At 36.2% G+C, this 23,061-nt stretch overlaps 1 protein-coding gene across 2 annotated transcripts in view; it reads right to left on the minus strand.

The window, feature by feature from the left end:
* The window catches only part of PKIB (cAMP-dependent protein kinase inhibitor beta), a 38,166-nt gene that overhangs the window by 10,550 nt on the left and 4,555 nt on the right, over positions 1-23,061 (minus strand). The window contains exon 1 of one of the 2 annotated variants that reach the window (XM_039343542.1): positions 2,127-2,188. The exons of the other annotated variant lie outside the window; for it this stretch is intronic. The gene's annotated coding sequence lies outside the window, so the exon portion shown is untranslated. Of the gene's footprint in view, positions 1-2,126; positions 2,189-23,061 lie in introns of those variants that run through there. 2 annotated transcript variants of the gene reach the window in all.

A 23,061-nucleotide genomic window follows, 5' to 3' on the forward strand; every position in this document is an offset into this window, starting at 1 on the left:
CTTGGAGTTATGTCTTCCCCATGGACAGGAAGGACAAGAAGCAGCGGAATAATCAATAAGGACTTATTGAGATCCAAAAATCAGCCTAGCCCTGTAGCTAAACTATAACAATCAGAATTGGAATTTGGAAAGTCAGCTTCAGAAACAGCCAGGAGTAGCACGAGAAATAAGTAACTTAGGCTGTTGAGTTGAACTGCTTAAATTCTTCTAAACTAGCCTCATTCATTTTCACTTTGGGCATGCCAGAAAGCTTTTATGAATTCCTAGGATATTTATTGAAAGATTTGTTCTTTTTTTCAGAACTAAGGAAAAAATCTAGATATGATCCTCTGTAGAATAGTGCAGAAGAATCTATATGTATAGGTCTGTACAGTACTGTAAATGGGAATCTATAGAATCTCTATAGAATCTTCTCTCCTTAGGACTCAAAAGTACTACAGAATTGGTCAAATGGTAGAAGAGATATATGCAAGAACATTTCATTGAGTGTCTCTGCTATAACTGAACTAAAACAGAATAGGGCCTTCCTTATACATACCTCTAGGAACAGTCTTCTATTGGTAGTGTGAAAATGCCAATTTCTGATACATGAGTAAATTGCTTGATTCCAGCCATTCGGAAGCAAATAATACAGAATATAGGAAGGTCGCAATTTAAAGCTCAAGCAAGTATATTCAAACTGAAAGACTGAAGTGCTATCATATGTCTATTTCATATGAAAGATGAGAACAAGGCTGTTTCTCAAGAGAAATTAATTTGTTCATAATAGTTAAGAAATGTGCAGACTTTCTACCATCTCAGATCAATCTGACACACATTAATGCAAATCATTCATATCATCCTAAGCACTTAAAATGTACAGCTGAGATTTATAGCCCGAAATCCTGGATGATGGCCTTATTATGAAACTACTGAACAGTAGTTATACATTTCTACAACTACTCAATATAATCTGTAAATAAACTTGCTAACATGCATAATTGTTTGATTGTTACTTAGGAACATGATTTCCTAATCATGCTATTTAAAATAACTTGAGGAGAGGTATTAAAACAAGTTTATCGGCTTTGGGGAAAAAAATGTAGGAAAAAAGCAAATGAACGGATACTGAGGTCCGAAAAGCCTTTTGATTCATTTTTTTTCTTTTGTAAAGCATGACAGTGGGAATACATTATGCCACTAACAAGCACCATGCTGAAGCTGATTCATGTACCATGTTTGGCAGATATCAAACAGCTCCTGTGAGTCATTCCTACATTTATGCACATCCATAAATACTGCCTATGCTAATGTTACAAGGCACACCAGAGGAAAAACAAAGAAAATTGAGCCCTAGTATCATGCACAAACCAAAGGATTCCTTTGTTTATACATTACACAATACTGAAATTCAGCTTTCAACTGAGATTCCCCACATAGTTGTACCACCCAAGATGTTTTTCTTCCTCTTGTGAGCCTTGGGGCTACTTCACATTTCAACAAAATGTAAGGTTTGCAAATAAAATGCACATCATTTTTAAACAATGATGTGGAGCTGAAATTGGCCCCCAATTCCTGAAGCTGTAGACTTTTTAAAGACTCTGATAGAGTCTCTAAAGAGTTGGATAGAGTTTGATTGTATTTTAGCTTGTTTTAAATAAAATGCTTTTACTTTTTTTTTATTACATTTGATCACAGTCTATCTTTCTGATGGTTTTGAAAGCTATGAGAGTCAGAGATTCAATTTACCTTTTGTGTGCATGTGTGTGTACGAACTCACATATGCTATACAAGGTATTTTCCTTTGCAGATCAGATTCTTGATTAATTCGAAAAGACTTTTGATAAACATATAGAAAAGCTGTTAGGCAGGTTTTATAATTTGGAGGAAATAAAACATTACAGATTAGATCTTGAGGAACTGTGATCAAAGGAGTGAAATAATGCATTTGCTTAGCCCAGCTCTTCCTTTCGTGTTCTTTGTTAAGATTCCTCTCTATACTTGCAGGGCAAAAGAGAAAGAAGCTGGTTCTTTGATCCTATTCCTGCATGACTCATTTCTAAAGTAACATGCACTGAATTGTCCTACATGTCAAACACAGAAATTTAATATCACATTAGGACAGGCGTAAACAATCCACAACTCACAGTGCGGCCCCCAAGCTATTTATTTGCAGCTTCCAGAGTGAACCATGCTGAGTTGAGCAGCAACACATCAAATTGTAGAAATGCCTTTTCACATTAAAGTGAGGGGGAAAAAACTATATAAATGGAAATCTAAACTGATTCTTGGCTAGATAGCCATGGAGAAAATCTCTCTGTGTGGTCGCTGAGAGTTAACATTGACGTGATGGCTCATAAGCAATCAAAACTGGGCTTAGGCTAAGCAAACATGTTTGATTGAGCAAACATGTAGTGGATAATTGAGCAGTATAACTGAACAACAAACTTATTGTATATGGGCATCAAGCCCCGAGACTTCACTTTCACGCTACTGCCATTAGTCAAAAGTTCAATACTCTTAACAATACTGCTCTTACTAGCAGGGGTGAGGCTGGTAATAAAATATTGCAGTTGATTACTAAGTACATATTTACTTTCTAAAGTAAATAGAAAGCAACGCACAACTCTACAAAGGCATTTATGTTTTTAAGTTATATTTCAAATTGCTAGCTTCCCAACTGGGCTTTTCAATGAAACATACAAAGGATTTTAAGAATGGTCAAGAGGAGAATAAACATTCTTTTCTATTGAAAGTGAAAACAGGAAAGTCAAAACAGGACCCTAACTATCCAAACTAAATTTCTGTACGTTTTATATGCAGGGTTGGGAACAAATCATAAATAAGTGTGTCAAACTGTTGGTCAGGAACCAGAGAATTGTTGGCAAAGGCACCCTTCTTTGGTCTTGTCTGGCTGACAGCTTTAAAGGAGAAACTTGAATGGACTTAGACAGAAGAGGGTTGACTACAAGCTAAGCTGCTTGTAGCTTATGTTTCTAGGGTGCAAAGAAGGGGGATCCTGTTCTTTGCTGTGGTAAAGAGATATGGGGTAACATGGATGGAAAAGAGGATGCATTATAACTTTTAATGTCAACTTTCTGTTGCGTGGAAAGGATGGGGAGAGGTACTGTTTTTTGTAGGCTGCTATCTAGTTTCATTAAAAAAAATATTCAATTATAAAAAAGTAGAGTATTGAACAAAGGAAATAGTGATGGAGACTGAAATAGTGGCAATCTCCAAACAAACGCTGCTGCCCTGGATAGTTATAAATATGCAGGGAATTTAAGGTAGGACTCACTAACTGTATGAATCTGTTATTTAATGGAGACTAAAAACATGAGTGGCCTTTTTCTGTCCAACCATTAATCACAGAAAAAAGATCAGATATTTGCCCCTTCCACCAAAGAGCTTTGCTTATAATTCCATGTACCTCTACATATCTTAAGATTCTGCCCAGAACCTTTCCGAGACTTGTAAGTGACCCTGTTTTGCTTTCAAATTAAGGAACTTAAGGGGATGAAATTAATGCAAAGAAATGAACAATGAAGCCACATCCGATACTAATTCTTCAAAGGGGAGGGGGTGGCAGTTAATAACAGCAATACTTAGATACAGTAGCTTTAAATAAAATTGGAAAGAAGAGGATTAGTGAATCCTATGGATTGGGAATAAAACAGCATGGATTCACCCATATTAAAAGGAGACCAGCTGTATGTGGGAATATTTGACCGCTCTATAGGCAAGAACATTGGAAGTATATATCTACTAGATTCTTAAAGTAGTTTTTCTCTAAAACAGACATGTCAAACTCACGACATCACGTGACATCGCGCAACGTATTGGGCCAGTTTTGCTATTGCTGGCAATGGAGTGGGCGCTGCTTCAGTATGATGAAACCAGCCCGCGGGCCGGCAGTTTGACACCCCTGCTCTAAAACATTAGTTCCCTACTTCTGGGCAGATAGGATACCTTTTTTAAGAAGCAAAATCTATAAAACACCACAGTTTAAAGAATTCAAAAGTTGAGTGGTCAGCTAAGTAAGCATTGATATTGCTTGCCCAGAAACTGCCTCATTCTACATCCGAAGGATGGATGTTCAGCGCTGCTGATGAATACATCTTCCATTATACACAGAATGAAGGGCAAACCATGGAAAGTTAGCAAGTGTTAGCTACTCCCTTTTCCTACGAACCTCATGCACCTGACATTGTTAAAGAAAGAATTATCTTTGACTCTATTTTTATTAAAAAGTTTTATAAAAATTACAATATAAACCAAAATCAACCCACCCAAAACCCCCCCTCTCCCTCCCCCACTTCCCGGAGCTGAGTACAGGGTTACAAATATGAGAATCATAATCGAACTAACATTAACCAACTATATAAATAACCAAGTCCATAATGCGCTTTGACTCCCCTTTAACATAAATATAAACAAATTGAAAATAAACATAATAATAACAAAACATAAACAAGTTGATACCCTAATTATTGAACAATACAATCTCCAAATTGTTAAACAATACTAATATTAATAATAATAATAATAATAATATCATAATAATACTCTAAAATTCACTCATGGGCTAAATGAAACTTTTTAGTCCCATATTTATTCTGAATATAATTTATCCATCTTCTCCAAACCGAAATGTATCTTTCTTGTGAGTGATCCTTCAAGTAAGCAGAAATCTTAGCCATTTCTGCTAAATTTGACACTTTAACCCTTAACTTTATCTTTGACTCTTAAAAGGAAAGAGCCTTCCTGGAATCAGGAAAAAAGGCAAATTAGGTATTGATTTGGGATGCAATGCAGATACCTAAGTGTGTATAGCCAGAACTTCAGGAGAAAATAATGCCCAACCCTATCAAAGCAGAAACTACCAGCTTCAGGAAGAAAAGAGAAAAGAAGGGAATCATACAGAATTGTACGAACAGCAACTCGAGCTCAACGGCTGCAGTCTCAGTGCAATGAACATTTTTTAAATTCATAATTCCACTGAAACTTTTAAACAAGAAAAATAACAAATATAAAGTAGTGAAAAGAAAAAAAGCAAGCAAAAAGCAAATAACGCAAGAGAAAAAAGTTGAAGAAAAATAGAAAAAAGCTATAAATGGCTTCCAATATTCTTCACTGCAGTTATAAGTATAAATATATTTCAATCTTTCTAAAGTTATATATTACTCTTCTTTCTATAGTTTCCATGTAATCTTCAAAACCATGTTTTTTTCCACTTTTATGCAAAATGTCTGTAAGAAGGAGCATATGAATGGTAGTATGAAATGTACCAAAAATGAAAATACTTTATTTTCCTTTATATGCCTGTTTTCCAGATCTTCTGTACAAGATCCTTCATTTGTTTTGCTAACACTGAAGAAACATTTGATGGCAAGAAGCAAAAAAAATCCTCATTGGCGATTATAAATCAGTCCGGTTCCCTTTCTGTCAATACCAGTGTTTCTCAACCTTGACAATTTTAAGGCATGTGGACTTCAACTTCCAGAATTCCACAGCCAGCAATGCTGGCTGTGGAATTCTGGGAGTTGAAGTCCACATGCCTTAAAATTGTCAAGGTTGAGAAACACTGGTCAATACTCATCTCCTTTTCACAGAGATTTTGAGACAATAAAACCCCTAAGTGCAATGTGAACTAGGAAATACTAAATAACTACTCACTATAACAGAGTGTATTCACTATATTGGAAAGGAAAAACCTGAGGATTGTATCCTAGTCAGGGAACATGTCTGTCATTGATTTATGTCAGTGTATGTTTTTATCATAATTAAAGGATAAAAGAAAGTCTATTTGTAGTTGAGAGGAACTAAATGAAAATGTATCATATCATTTGAACTATCAGGATGAGCATAGAACTAGGTGCTGTAGATCTTTGTGAGAGGTTGTTTTGGAAAATGATACAGATCAGCACCAGATTGGTTTTATCCTAACTAGGTTTACTAACAAAAAATAGCATAATTAGACTTCTACTATAACTACAGCCTTATCTATGTCTATCTTATTCCCACACCATCTATAACAGGGGTCTTCAAACTTGGCAACTTTAAGACTTGTGGACTTCAAGTCCCAGAATTCCTCAGCCAGCCAGGGCTAGATAAGGAATTCTGGGAGTTGAAGTCCACAAATCTTAAACCAGCCAAGTTTGAAGACCCCTGATCTTATAACAATCTGTCGCTTGAGCTGATGTCATCAGCTACCTTTAAGCCACCTACAAGTTGGCTTGTCAGTTGCTTCTTCAAACTGCTGCTGCAGCATTGACTTTGTAGTTTCTCAGACTATGTTATGGGAGAAAGTAAGCATGTTTTATAGCTATTAGTTGGCTGTAATTCCTCCATTGGCGGGGTGAAGCTGCTAGCTCTGCTGCTTCCTTCACCTTCTCTGCTACTGATTTGGTAAAATCCAAGTCCTTATTACCTCAGTTGCTTGTTTTGCTGATGGCTGCTCTACTCCCTTGGCTGCAGATGTTTACTTTTGGCTCCCCCACAGCAAATGTGTCTACTCCACACCCACACTCTAGTGCTCTCAGCATTTTACCTTATAATTGAGACCAGGTGTGGCACAGTGTCCTTCAGTCTGCCTTAAAGACTCATGGGAGAAAACATAGGGAAAAGCTAATGCTAGCTGTTGCCAGTCTTTCCTTCTACAACCATTGGGAATCACATCTTCAGTTGCCTTCTTTTAATTTTAGTAGCAGCTGTATATTGGCACAAAGATACTGGGCATTTGTTGTAGAAGTTTCCATTCCTACAATCAGTACTTCCAGTGATACCATCTGGAGTTTATATAGCAGTGTAAAATTAAAAGGGAAGTACAATACGTTTTGGTCCACACTCAGATATGGAAGCTCATTGGGTGATTTTAAGCCTTTCTCTCAGTTCAATTTACATCAGTGGGTTATTATTTTGGAAATGAGGGATGACCCCACCCCCAAGCTGTTCTTGAAGGATAGGTGGAATATAGATCTAAGATACATAGATAATGAAGTTTTTTTCCCATACCTACTGTTTGATAATTTTTTAAAAAACTGAAATCCAGTTTCTTGATCCAAATATGATTTTGTTATGCCCCTAAAGCAGCACTCTGATTTTTCAACTTAATTTCTAAGACTACTTAGCTTTTATCAATGTCTTAATGCAAAATAATTTATACATAATCACAGCATCTGAAGAGCAATTTTCTGTAAGTTTACTTTTGACATTAGTTTCTTAGGAACAAAGGCTTTATAAAACAACCACTAATCAATTCTCATCTAGATACATGATGCATAGATTTATTATGCAACCTGCAAATGCTTAACTAATTCAAATACATTTTAAGGAAAATGGATGCTGTCTATCTTGAATTTAATTCTGCCAGGAGATAGAAACCTTTGTTCTTTGATAATGAAGGAAAAAACCAGGGAGAAAAGAGAACACTTATTTTAGGTGGCAATCTTAAGAAATCAGCACCAGGGTAAAGATAAATTGTCACAGTTCTGCTTGCAGTATAGATGAAAAGAGCAGGTGTGTTTACCCACTGCAATTGGTCAGATTTTGGAAGATTTCTAGTTTAACAAGATATAAACAATGTGCTGGCACATTCTGCTTAATAGCTACCACTTGGCTTTCCCTACCACAGAGAACAGCTACACTCTTTAGCATGACATGCACACCAGGCATTTTGGTTTGCTCCCCTCCAAACAATCCATAAATGGAAACCAAAAATAAATTCTTGACCTCCCAAATAAACCACAGGAACTTCTGCATTATGTTTAATCCATTCCATTGACAGGAGAAAGCCGTGGAAAACAATCAAGCTAGTTAACTCTAAGCCGCTGTTGTTCAGAATTCTGGCTCTGCATACTGAGAAAGACATAGAATCACAGCACTTGATTACTCTATTGCCAGGTGGATTGTTGAATAGCTATGAATGGCTATTTCAGGCAAAATAGGCTGATCAAATATGCTTAATCTGAGCAAAAAAAATAACATTTTGCATCTGTTCAACAGGGTGCTTTTGCATTTTGGTTTACATAATTTTGTTTTTGTTTGTTTTGAGCCAGATACCTGTTATTTTTCAAATATTTTTTTCAAAATAATAATGAAATATATTAACATGAATTTGATATCACGTGGGCTTCCAGCAGCTTCTAAAATTATTTATGCAGTTTTTATAGATCTTACATATCTGCTCTATTTGCTCATATTATCTCATAGGATATCATCTCATTCTACAATGTTTTATGAAGCATGAATGACAAAACTGGATATTAAAACATATGTTAAAGCAGGTTTATCTCCATCATTAATACACTTACAAGTTGTAGATTTTAGATTTTAAATCTTTAAAATCAACTACTGCTTTTCCTTCACTTGTAGTAATATATTAAATGAAAAGTAAGCTTCTGAGCAAAGTGCTACAACCCTTTAATTTGTGCCCAACTCACCCACCCCAATATAATGAAGTAAATTAGAGAAATCCTACAGAAAGTACACACAACAAAAGATAAGGAAAATATCTTTTCAATTGTATTTCAGTTAAGAGATATAGGTGCTTACTCATCTTCTATATTAAAATGCCTGATTTGTAAATATGATTACCTATGTCTATATCAGGACTAATATGTGGGTCTAAAAAAAGATTAAAGACCTGGGGAGCTCTCTTGTTGATGTTCTCTCCTCTCTGTTAAAAAATAATTTTGACCCCAATTATCTTAATTTGTACAAATTATGACATAATACTCTACTTGGTTTCCTAATTTGGGTCTGATACATTGTATTAATCCCACCATTGATCTTTATAAAAATAGCTTATGAACATGCATTACACACTGTAGATGGAACTTACTCAACAAACTATGGGTACTGTGAGAAAGTCTGATTCAAAATTCAGGAACACTGACACACGACTCTGGATAGCTCATAGGGGTGGCTCAGCAGTTGCAGTCAGAAACCAACATACATGGTTTGTTGAACAAGCCATATAAGCTTAGTTTACAGATTATATGACAGCTGTCATGGCTGGGTTTACACTATCTTATGCAAAAACTGCATAAAATGGAAACATTAGGGAATTATAAACTGGATCTTACTCAACTGATAGAGTAACATGATAGACATGGTACACATCCAGTTAACATTTGCTTCTCACCACAGCTTGGAAAGTATAAGTAAAGATAAAATGTCTTTCAAGTCAAGCTTAAATGTTGACTTAATATAATTGGTTATATAATCAACAGCACAGCAAAAGAGGACTGTTACCATCTTCAGGAATATTTTTTCAGTTCTCCAGTCTAGTCTATAAGCCCTAAAAAACTAAGTGATCAGTCCACTTCTAGCTCAGATAAGCCACCCAAGGGTTGCCACTTGCATCTCACTAATCTTGGGAACCCTACTGGTAAGAATGAAGGGGCTTTCCAGTTGAACTGTAATCACTAGCTAGACTCAGCCCCCATTTCTGCATCACAGCAATGAAAGAAGAAGTGAAACACAACTAGCTCACCGGTGGCTTTGTTGTTGGAACTTTTTCACCATTTCCTTTTTTTTTTTTAGTAGACAGTATTCACAGTGTAGGGTGATAAATCTCTATTGTATACCTGATTTAAGTAGTAATTATAAGAAATACAGTTCAGGGAAAAACAGTTTAGAACAGTGGTGGTGAACCTATGGCACGCATGCCAGAGGCGGCACTCGGAACCCTCTCTGTGGGCACACTCGCCATTGCCCCAGCTTTGCCTCCCCCCGCGACCCCCTCCTCACCAGCAGCCTTCCTGGAGGAGAGTTGCCCCCGAGCATGGCCCACATAGAGCAGCACAGCCAAGGACATGGCAGCCAGGCAGCGCAGACAAGACTCTGCCCTCATGCCCCATCCCGCACAGTTGATGCTGTGGGGTGCAGGCAGAAGGCATGGCTGCCATGGTGCTGCTGGGCTGCCTGGGCGATCTGCAGTGGGCCCTGGAGGCGGTGAGTGGCCCTATGGGCAGGTAGGGTGGGGGTTGGGGTGGGGGCAGGGCAGGGGGTGGAGCAGGGGCAGGACCAGTTTTTGGGCACTTGATCTCTAAAAGGTTCACTATCACTGGTTTAGAAGAACGATGCACAAGAATTACCCATGATTCCCACACTGTATGATTTTCTCTCCCTGAAAGACCACAAATGTGATTTATAGACGTTAGCTACTACCCTCATTATCAAGGATGTTTATATTAATTCATGATGCTTTGTTTTTAACAATAGCTTGATGATGAAATAAATGCTGCAGGAGAAGAAAGCTGGTTTCTTTGCTCTTGCTTTGTCTCAATTCTTTGCTTTTATGGAACAGGATCAGAAATCTAATTCAAATGCCTGTTGTGCATGCTGGGAGGAACTTAAAACTTGGGTTTAATGACTGAGGCAGTTTATAAGCAGGTTGCCAGCCTATGGGAAAAAAGACAGTACAGTACAAAAGTGCTTGATAATTCAATTAAATATTGAAAATCATCAATAGAAGAATCCTACTATCTTTTAAAAACTTTTCCAATGTCTCATTTGGGCTCTCATGTACCCACTTATGGGCATTACTTACATTACTTCCTTTAGAATAATCCCAGAACTTTTTTCTTATCATTAATATTTATGAATTTATTAGGGTTAATGTTTTTCCACAAAACAAAAAACCACAATGTTACTTTAATAATACTTTTGTACATCATTTTCCCAGTTGCCCCAGAACCTGCCAGTCCTTGGAAGCTAACAATCAATATCATGATCTGAATCTTTATTTCAGGATAACAGGTGAATGCTAGTTTTAAAAAGTCTGGAGAAAAGCCATATGTTTCTTATTAAAGGCTTTTTGTTCATAGCCATGGCACATTCTGCTGTACAAAGCCCTTGGCACTTAGTCTGGATGATTAGCCCTAGGCTGTGATTAGGTTTACAAAGCTCCCTAATCTAAAACCAAACAAGCCATAGGATGGTTAAGTGCAAAGTGCAAATCCCATCACAAAATGAAATGAGTAGAACAAAGACACCTGAGACCTGCATTTAAAGAAAAAATGGAAATAATTTGTAACATTCTGCCAACAAAGAAAGTCACTGTTTGTTCAAGATACAGATATGCATGCATTTATCTTCAATTCCTTTTAAGCTTTTAACTTCCTTCAAAGCAAATATCCAATCATCAAAAGTTTTTAACCCTTGGGAGGCAAATATAATTGCCTTCCTTAATTATAGATTTTTATATACTGTCTCAGAGACTATATGCATTTTCATAAGCACAGACACAACTTCTAGCTAACTTGCAAACAGAGAAAAGCTTTCCACCTGTTTACATAAGTAGGGCCAGATCAGTAATAGACACAATCCATCTTCCAGGCAGATTTAAATCAATCCTAATAGCAGATTAGCAGACAACATATATCTCCTCCAGAGTCTCCATTAAACGGAAGCTTTCAGAAGTGTTTCCCCAGCTGCTGGGAAGCCATTTAAAGATGGTATTTTAAGAGCAAAGAACAAAAATGCTGGTGTTGCTGAATTTTTTATATTTGTTATTCTCAGAGTACAAAATCATCTGGTTGATATTTTAAAGAAGCATGCAACATCAGGACTAGACATTTTCAAAATATACAAATACAGGGACCCCTATGTATAACATACTATATTTATGCAGATTCATACATTTTTGTGAATATCTCTCCACAAAAAAACAAAATGAATGATTGCCTGTATAGACGTTTATTGAAAAAACAACTCTTTTGTATCCCATAGTGAACCAGAGAGAGATTATTCTATTGTTTATATTAGGCCAATTGTGACATCTACACCATATTATGGTATTCAAGCCATGGTTTAACATAATGGGTGAATTCTGTTGCTGCAGTGATCCAGTTATACATTGGAGTAGCTCACAATTATGAGACTGTGGTAAATTACAGTTAACAAAATCATAGTTCATGCATATAATGAAGATAGTTTTTTAAAAATATGCAGAAACAACGCAATAGTTAAACTAGAAGTTTAAGCATTCCAGCTTGTATCTTCTTTTTTTTAATAAAGTTAAGATTCAATTACTCATATTTATAAAGAAAACTGTGACAGTTTTTAACCCCCAAAATAGGAAACCAAAACACCACTAGCTTAAGATATTTATTTTATAAATCTCACTACTTTAGAGACATCACGTGGGTTGAAAATGTTATTGATTTTTGACACTGAAGCAGTATTAGCATCCTTTGGTCTCTCATTTTACAGAGAGTCTATACCACTGGTGTCAAACTCACTCTGTCATGTAATGTACCGCTATGTATCATGACTTTTTTCTCATTGCTGGACCTGGGGTAGGTGTGGCCTCTGCATGATGCAACTGGCCCACAGGCCAGCAGTTTGACATCCCTGGTCTATACTGTCATATTTGGTCCAATTACTATGGAATATCATGGATATTGACAAATATATCAAAAGAAATTCTGTAAGGAACAGATATAGAACACTTTCTTGAGCAAGTACAGTACAATAACACAAAATGTATGTTACTGAAATCAATGTGAAAATTGAAACAAAAACAAAAACAAATCAGTTTCAGTCTTCTGAATCTTGTAAGTTCACAGCTTTAAATAAATTTTATCCATCACACAAGGACAATAAACAAATAAATAAATACAAGCAAGATATCATAATATTTATTTTAGGACAGGATTGTTTTATAAAATCTGACATAGTGCAGAAACATAACCGAAAATCAGATACAAAAGTTGTACTTGTTTCTCTGTACCAGGAATTCTGGTATCTCTGGATGTGTTGGACTATAATTTTCCCACAGACCACAATGGCTTGAATTTACGGGAATTATAACAGCAGACTGACTATCTTTATTGCATCATAACTGTTAGGCCCAAAACCAAGAATGACACATAGCAATTCTTCCAAGTAGAATGCTTTATTTTTTCATACCTATAGACTGTCATGGTTCTGACAGACAGAGACAAATAAAACAGAACTCTGAGGCTTGCAATTCCTCAAAGAACATGTTTATTAGTTACAAAGTTTTGGCAAGTCAAAAGTGAAACCAAGTCTGGATACATAAACAACAATTGCCCAATACAAAGTTAAAAAATCCCACCCATAGAACTATGCAAGCAACTACATTCCCCAATACATCTTCTTGATGGGATTTTTATGCAGTGCCCAGCCTGCAGTCTCGGGAGCAGCCAATGACCTTGGTTCCCATGGGGCAAAAGATTATTTTGACTAGTGAAGCACCTGGGCAACCCCCCCCCTTCATTCTATGTGGAAACCGAAAATGAGTAGGAAAAATGGCTGCAACCATGCTCATTTGTAGAGTTGACATAGACAAAATCTTGCCAGAGTGAGGACTCTGCTATCTATATCTACAATAAACTCTGTGAAGTATTAAGGAAGGGCTTCTTCACCCTTTTTCCTCACCTATAATATCTGGGCTAAGTTGCCTCTTATTCTTCTGGAATGCACCTCCTCTCTCCTGGGCATCCATCTCATCACTACATTCCACTATAAGATACAGTATATTAAAGAAAATAGTGGGGTTTCAATGGAATAGTTGTATTCCTTTTTAACTACCCCTTTTTGGACATCCCTTGGGTAAATACACAAACAAATTTAATACCCTCATTGCCTGGAACAACTGAATATATCAGTGGTCAATTCCTTTTTCAAGGAATATTTCTCACCTTCCTCCCAAAAGATCATTTCAAATTCTGTAAGCGAACTTGAAAGGTGATTGCTGAGAAGAATATTAAAAGTCTCCCCACAGATGTTACATTCTGGATTGTGGCTGTCATCTCCTCTTCCCATTTTTAAGAATAAGAACTGGAATATTTGAGAAAGAAAGGAACTTTATCTTACCATATTTTAGTCCATTTTTTTCCTTTAAAAAAGAGAATGAAAACTGAAGCTGAAATAAGAATTATTAAATTAAGGAAAGACTTTCCTGTAAAGTTGCCTTAGTCATAAAAATAAAAGGATTTGCTTTCTGTCTGTAAGACCCACATTTTCTATTATATATTTTTATCTATAAAAATTTATTAAAGGAGGAAAATCAGAAAAGCTTTTCAACAGAGAGCAATCGATCTGTAAAATTCCACCCCAGTCCATTTTTATTCCCCAACCTCTCACAAAACCTGCTGGATGGTAGCCTGCCGTCATCTTCTCTTTAACCCTTCCTTTTCTTGAGTGATAAAAAGTTGACCTTGTTCAAGCCATGGTAAGCTCCCGCTAACTTCAAAAGCATGTCTCATATAGTTTTTTGGGAAAAATACAGAAACTGTTTTATTTCCAAATGCTTTTGTTAAAACTTCCAATTTATTTTACAGCCCTGAGATTTAATGTCAGTTTCTCATTGATGTACTAAGCCCTACTTAGCTTTGCAAGATTGACTTGATACTACCAGCTACCCAGAAGACCCAACCAGTCAACAGGGGAGTTCAGACCTGTTGCCAAATCCCTCTGGATCTTGGGATCAAAAAAAAATGTCCCATCATGCAAAAAGAAGACAAAATTGATAACCCCCTCACCATTCGTGTTGTCTAATTTCTTTAAACCAAGCCAAACCAAACCAAACCGGTGCCATGATACCAGAAATAAATGGGCACTGTTGACAGCTTCTTAATTTATATACAAAACAAAATCATTCCAAATCTATATTTATTTGTATTCCATCTTTATTATTTTTAAAAATAACTCAGGGCAAAGAACACAACGACACACCTTCCTCCTCCTGTTTTCCTCATAACAGCAACTTGCTTTTATTGCCAGGGTTTGAAAAGTTGAAACCCCTTTAGAAAAGTAACAAACACGGAGAGCCTATGAGTCCTGTTTTTTTGTTCATTCATTAATCTTTGCTAGATTACCACTGGTATATTACAGGCAGTTCTCGACTTACAACCATCTGTTTAGCAATCATTCAAAGTTACAACAGCACTGAAAGAAGTTACTTACAACGGGCCCTTACACGTATGACCATCTTAACATCCCTGCAGTCATACAATCCAAATTTGGGCACTTGGCAACCACCATGTTTTCACCATGATTACAGTGTCCAAGAGTGATGTGATCACCATTTGCAACTTTCCCAGCCAGCTTCCAATGAATAGTCAATGGGGGGAGCTAGATTTGCTTTGATTCATTTAACAATAGCAGTGATTTGCTTTATAACCAAGGGAAAAAAAGTTGTAAAATTGGATACAACTCATTTAACTATGTTGCTTAGCAACAAAAATTCTGGTAAAATTGTGGTCTAAATCATTCCACTTATACCCTAGGTGAATGAAGGTACATTGGCTAGTTTTACAATTTCTGCTCTTCTAACAAACTGGTTATTTCCAGTTCTACTCCTGGAATTTACAGGAAACAAACTGGCTGGGTCTACTCCCTGAATTAGTTGTTGAGATAACCATACTCAAATCAGTTGCTGGGAATAGGACAGCATATAAATTTAACATATTACTCTTTCTAATGTTATTATTATGCAAACTATAAACCACATGGACAGTGATTCAAATGCAGGTGTCATATTTGAGCTGGAACGAGATACAGAAAACATTCTTTGCTGCTGGCTTGACTGGATTTTTGCACTCTACACATGGTAGCAAATGTGATAGCTACAGTATAAGATAGACATTCTTTGATGGAATACTTTTCTAAGTGCTTTCCTCTCTCAGGAAACTTACTTCTGGTTTCAGAATTTCCTCTTTAGCCCTGTTTCTTCAGTGTCCTGTTACAACCTGGGCTGGATTCCATGAAAAGTTCAAACACAGCTGTGATTTTAATGAAAAGAACAGCAGGAAATTATTTATCTGTTGAGGCCATGCCTAATAAATGACTAAAAATGTAGAATATATATCAATGAAGGAGAATATTTATAGCTCATGGTTGAAATGAGGGGTCCTTGGTGCTCAACAGTGCTAACACTGCTGATGTTACCTAGTTTGAGTAATGAAACATCTGCAAGAAAACAACCAAGTTAGAAAACATCAAGGAACCCTCAGAACATACATCAGATCCAGGTCAATAATATTCTGGGCTCACATTAGAAGATGACAAATATTTCTTCATTTTAGAAAGCTAATATTCATTTTAATCTGTTTTAAATGAACTTGTCACAGCAAGAACAATCTCAAATGTTTAAGTCCTGTTTATTTGAGAAAAAAACATACACAATGTATAATTTGTCATAAGTACTAAGAGCTCATCGACTAATAATAATGTAACATACAATAAACATGCATTTTTTTTACCTTTCCATGCAATGAAAAAGTGCAAAAAGAAAAAAATACATAGCAACACAGATGTTCAGAGTACGGATATGAGCAGACAAATGACAATGTCTAGAGATAACCAAATGAGTGGGACTTTTCAGTTAAGCTTTAGTATAAAAGTCATTCTCTAAATCTAATTCCAAGCAGTTAGGCTACAGTTCCTGGCCTGGGGACTGTAAATATGCTAATAGAGTATGACCAAAATGCAAAATTATAAGAAACAGGACTCTTTCTCAGAGCTGATCTTATTCTTTTTTTTTTTTAATCACTCCCTAGAAAACAAAGAAAACAATATTTGCCAATTGTACTAGACTATGAAATGGCTGACGGTTATTCTAAGATATACCACTTCCCGGATCAAAAGTTCTAAAGAGTTTCACATCAGGGAAAACACACATCCTGACGTAAGCACCTAAAAAAAAAAAAAAAAAGAGGAAGCACTAAAGGCCAAGAAATGTACTTTAGACTTACTGGACATTTAACACTTAGCTTCACTCAATTGCTACAAGTGCTCAGAATATTCCAAAGTAGAGTTTCTAAGAGTATTGCAGCAGGAAATGCTCTTAATGTTTATTTATTATTAGAATTCCTATTCACTCCATATCCAATTTTTTTCTCATCCCTTCTCGATGCAGCTGCCTCATCATCTTATCTTTGCTGTGTCCCACCCACCTTCTTAATTTTCTTTCTTTTGCTAAAATAATCAGTAAAGGTATAACTAAAAAGATCAATATTAAATGAGCAACATGTGCTCAGAATTGATAAACAACACTGAAAAAACTGGGTGAGGGAAGCAAAATGTTATTAAGAGAACAAAACAGTGAGCATATGGCTTGAAAGTCTTCTTCCTTCTTTCCTTGTTTGAAAAAAGATATTGACAAACAAGAGATATCAATATTCCATTGCTACAAACTTTCTGGTGTTGCATTCTTTCAGTCAACTCAGATGTGTACATTAGAACTGAGAATGACCACAGGAAGTAGAGTTTTCTATATGCCATTGCTGACATTCTTTGCCTGGATTTTTATAGCACACATCTGCAGCTCTAGCCAACCTCTATATCCTCCAAATTCACAGTGATGTCTTAATATATAAAAATTACTATGAATGTAGCCAAGAATAACATATGCAGGTCTAATAGGCAACAGTTGATCCAGAATCATATGAACCTTCTTTTTTTAATAATTCTGGTGAAACAAATGGAGCAGAATAAATCTGTGTGCATATGCATGGGGGATTTTTTGCACAAATTTATATGGATCTATATGTGAAACTGGTATATACAGAGAAGGATCAATTAGTGTTTCATGTGGGTAGCTTTACTTTGCTGGCAATTAATTTTAATTAGCAGTTATTAAGTGACGCAAACATTTAGCAGAGAGGAAAAATTCCCAAGATTGGTTTCAGCTGGCGTTGGCAAACCTAAATTGACAAGCCAGGGAGACTGGGCATTCTACTGGATTTTATTTTATTTATTTAATTAGATTTTTATCTCAACATTATTACTTTATAAGTAACTCAAAGTGTCAGACATATCTAATACTCCCTCCTCCTATTTTCCCCACAACAACAACCCTGTGCAGTGGGTTGGACTGGAGAGAATGATTGGTCCAATCACCTGCTAACTTTCAGGCCTAAAACGAGACTAGAACTCACAGTTCCTGACTTCTAGCTCAGCACCTTCACCACTATACCAAACTGGCTCCCGTGTTTATAATTGTTCTGACAACCCTTCAAGAGTAGCTTTTCAACCTTTTTAACTCTTCAAGTGTATTCTTGCAGTTTCTTAAGAATATAAACAGTAATTTAAGAGATATACTTATATAATTAGTATGGACAAATCCTGCCACATTACAGAAGTTTCATGAGATACAGTGATCCTTGAAGGTGCTCCCAATTTGGTTCAGCTTTGTCTTTGTTAAGATCCTTCTTAACAATCTTTTTGGTGCTCCTGGTCTATTTTCAAGCTCAACTTGGCTAAAATATTACTTTAAACATTGCTTATTAATAGGATTTGATTGTTTCATGCAATAGTTTTGCCTGCCATTAAAGCAAATCCCAAGAAAAAAAGAATCAGCAAGTTTCTAAAGCCACACTTTAGAAGTCAAGAGCAGCAATGCAACTGAATTAGTCGAAGAAGAAGAAAAAAGATCAGATGATTTATGTGCAACAAAATTGCCCATTTGCTCATTAAGGCATCACAAACAATAGTCAAGTTATTGAGTAAGTCATAATGTCATACACATGTGATTAGTTCTGCAAATATTTGTGTCGACTTAATGAAAGCTTTGGCTGCTTGATTTCTCAGGTCTGCTAAAATTATCTGATTCAGACATTGAAAAGAATTTCAGTACATAGAGTACCCCATCCACAGTCATGGTTACTGGCTCCAAAGTACATAGAGTACCCCATCCACAGTCATGGTTACTGGCTCCAAAGTGGGCACAACTGGACAAAAAAAGGCTTACCTTTTTATATAAAGTGTAAGGAAAAGAAATGGGGCTTGGATGGCCAAAAATTTCCACTATTTTGAAGCTAGATCATTTGTTGCAGCCACTTCCTATCTGCACATGCACATAAGATAGTTGTCTGAATCTAAATGGAGATTCAGACTGCCTCAATTCTTTGAGGGTCAATTATCTATCTCAAATGCATTCAAGACATCCAGATTGATTTAAAATTGATCCATTTTTTTTCAGATCAATTCAACAAATCAGGAGAGCCAGTTTGGTATAGTGCAGGGGTAGGCAACCTTGGCTCTTTTATGACTCGTGGACTTCAACTCCCAGAATTCCTGAGCTCAGGAACTTTGGGAGTCATAAAAGAGCCAAGGTTGCCTACCCCTGGTATAGTGGTTAAGGTGCTGATCTTGAAACTAGGAACCTATAAGTTCTAGTCCTGCCTTAATCATGAATAATGGGCTGGATGACTTTGGGCCAGTCACTCTCAGCACAATCCACTTCAAAATCCTGCTAACTACAGGTAGTCCTCGACTTACAACAGTTTGTTTAGCAACAGTTTGAAATTACAATGGCACTGAAAAATTTGACTTATGACCGTTCTTCACAGTTATGACCTTTGCCACATCCCCAGGATCATGTGATCAAAATTCAGATGCTTGGCAACAGGTTCATATTTATGACCATTACCATGTCCCAAGGTCACTTTTTGTGACCCTCTAACAAGCAAAGTCAGTGGGGAAGCCAGATTCACTTAACAACTAGGTTACTAAATTATCAACTGCTGTGATTCGTTGAACTGTGGCAAGAAAGGTCATAAAATGGGACAAAATTCACTTAGCAAATGTCTCACTAACAACAGAAAATGTGGGCTCAGTTGTGGTCACAGGTCGAGGACTACCTGTACAGTAGTGTTAAAACTGCACTTGAGGGATGGGAGAACTTGTTCTCATAGGCCAGGGTAGGCAACCTTGGCTCTTTTATGACTCGTGCTGGCTCAGGAATTCTGGGAGTTGAAGTCCACGAGTCATAAAAGAGCCAAGGTTGTCTACCCATCATAGGCTTTGCTGTAACAACCCTTCTTTTCATTCACATAAAAGAATAACACTAATAACTCAATTTCCTGAGCAATATCTAAAGAAACAACAGCAATCAAAAGTTGGGGGAAAGCTCAGTCTCCAAAGAGTTCCTAACGTTGTGCTGAACATGCACATTTAATCCTAGTTGTGAGGGAAAAAAAAATTCTCTAATTTCTTAAAATGGGACAAATTGTGGCTGGTTTTGAACAAATGTCACATGCGGAGTTTTTGTAATCACAGTACTCAACCTAAAATTATTAATATTTAATAGCCTTGGATGTTTGGCAACAGGGATGAAATGTAAACCCTGGCTGAAAAGCATTCTGTAAAGCAGATCAATGATTACTTATTAAAAGGAAAATTGAGTGTACCTTCTTAAAACTATATTATAAGTAATAGGATTTTTCACAGCTTAGATATGTAAGGGATACATTGTGTCTCTCACCTGCAAGATAAGCAAACTTTTAAAGCTGTCCATTTTTGCTTTCTCAATGCATTTATTTCCTTATCTTATTAAATTAATTTGATGTATAGCCCCCTTTCTATTCAGGGGCTAGAAAGATAGTCAATTTAATGCCAACTTTTGGAAGGACAGGTGAATAACATGAAGGGACATTTTATCGTGCTCGATGGGCATGTAAGAAACTAAAATATGTTGAATTGAAATACCTACTTTGATACAGATGATTTTAAAGGTCAATATTCAACTGAAACCAGAACTTTTCTTTTTTAGGTTTAATGGATCCCATCACATTCGTGCCAAAAGCATTGAGGCGCTTCCAGGTTGAAAGGATGGGCTGGTGACATCATCATTGCCAGAGGACACCCAGTTGGGGCCCCTTTCGTGGGCCTGGCAGGGGCTGAAGCGAAGGACATGAGCTCATCCCACTCCACGACAGCATTTGGGTCTCAAATGTGGAATTGCTAACCTCCAACCCAATGTCCCAACCATTGATGGATAAACAGAAAAAAGCTGTGGAAAATTATTTTATTTCAATGTATCATTACTCTGGCAAGATTACTACATGCACACAAATGGAAAGATTAACAACACCCACTATGGAGGAATGGTTGGTGAAAGTGACAGATTTTTCTGAAATTGATAAATTGACCTCTTTGATTAGAGGAAAGACAGCTACATTTATTGGTGACTCTTATAGAACAAACATGAACTTGGGATTTATGGTTTTGATGAATAGGCAGAATAGATTATAGAAAGAAGAGTGACAGGATGTAATGTGAAAGAGAGGTTAAAATATACTTGTACTTGTAACTGCAGTAAAAAATATTGGAAGTAACTTCTTTATATCTTTTTTTTCTGTTTTTCTTCAGCTTTTTCTTTTCTTACACTATAAGTCAGTCATACTCTCTTTTTTTATTAAATTTTATTATTTTATTTTCATTACAATCAGATAAAATTCAGATACATAAGAAGATAAATTACAACACACAAATTCCGGCATTGCTCACCCATTTCCCCCCAAACCGCATCCCCCTCTCATCTCTTCACTTCCCCCTTCCTTCTTCTTCCTCACTCTCCTCCTCTCCTCCCTCTCTCCTCCATCTTTCTACTTACTTATCCCTCTCCTCTTCTTCTCAATCAGATGCGGTGTAGGGAAAAATGCCCGAGCAATCCTCTATCACCCCCCCCCCAAAAAAAATCTTAAAAATATAAAACTATTCCTACTTATCTGAACTATTAAACATTCTACCCATACTCTCCCCCCCTTCCCCCTCCCCCGGCTTCCCAGAGCTCAGTACAGGGTTACATAAAAAAAAAAAAAAACTAAACATAATCAACTTAAGTTTACTACTTATCCAATAACCAAAATCATAATAACCCTTAACTCTCTGCAAACTTCAATTCATAATTTAATAAAAATCCATTATTCATAAAGTAAATGAAACTTTGTTGTTCCATACTTCTTCTGAATATATTCTATCCATCTTCTCCATACAGAAACATCTCTTTTGTGAATGGTCCTTTAAATAAGCAGAAATTTTAGCCATTTCTGCTAAATTAGAAACCTTAAATACCCATTCTTCTAAGGAAGGCAGAGAATCTTTTTTCCAATACTGACCCACCAATAGTCTTGCTGCTGTTATTAAATTCAGCATTAAAATAATTTCTTTAACATCAAAATCCACAAAAATACCCAAAAGAAATAATTGGGGAGTAAATTTAATTTTCCTTTTAAAAACCTTTTGAATGTTCCACCAAATCATAATCCAAAAAGCTTTAATATTTTTGCAAGTCCACCAAACATGAAAATAAGTTGCATCCAAGGAACCACATCTCCAACATTTGGGTTGCAAATTCGGATACATACAAGATAACTTTTTAGGATCCAAATGCCATCTATAAAACATTTAATAAAAATTTTCCCTTAAATTTTGTGCCTGACTAAATTTAACATTTCTAACCCAAATTATCTCCCAGGAATCCAATAAGATCGGTTCCTGTATATTCTGAGCCCATTTGATCATACAATCTTTTACTAACTCTGTTTCCGAATCCAATTTTATTAACTCATTATAAATTCTTTTGATATGAGCAAATTTCTGATCTTTAATCTGAATTACCAAATTTTCATCTGTTAAAGTAATTCCCACCTTCTTATCTACCCTCCATCTCTCCGTTATTTGTAAATATTGAAGCCATGATTGTAAAATATTTTCTTGCCTTAACAAATCAAAAGACTTTAATTGCCAATCCGTACCTGACCAAATGAGCAACTTCTTATATGAAATATTATCAAAATTCACCCTCTTAGAAACCCCTTGAATTGCCTCTCCAGGAATCCCCCAAATGGGTATTTTATAGTTTAATTTGTAATAATACTTCTTCCGGACTCGAAGTATGGCATTTCTTAAAATATGTGACTTAAACACCCAATCTACTTTCTTATCAAAAACTAAATATGTGTGCCAACCAAATAGTAAATCCCAGCCTTCAAGAACCAAAATATTTTTATTTGTTAAATTAAGCCAATCACTTACTAAAGTTAAGGTGGCCGCATCGTAATATAATTTCAGATTAGGTGCTTTAAGTCCACCCCTTTCTCTAGCATCTTGTAAAATCTTGAACTTAATCCTTGATTTCTTGCCACCCCTCAGTCACACTCTCTTGACCCTAGGCTGGAAGGTCACAAAACATCAATCTACTAACCCCCACTGGACAAAAGAGGTAGATTATGGTCCATAATCTTCAAGGAAGAGATCTCATCTTACAGTGGATTGATTAAAATTAATCATAGTAAAAACTCAGTCATTTTGTTCAAGAGA

Source organism: Crotalus tigris, unplaced genomic scaffold, assembly GCF_016545835.1.
Source record: "Crotalus tigris isolate CLP2741 ecotype Arizona unplaced genomic scaffold, ASM1654583v1 scf7180000017861.769447, whole genome shotgun sequence".
Classification (NCBI taxonomy): Eukaryota; Metazoa; Chordata; class Lepidosauria; order Squamata; family Viperidae; genus Crotalus; species Crotalus tigris.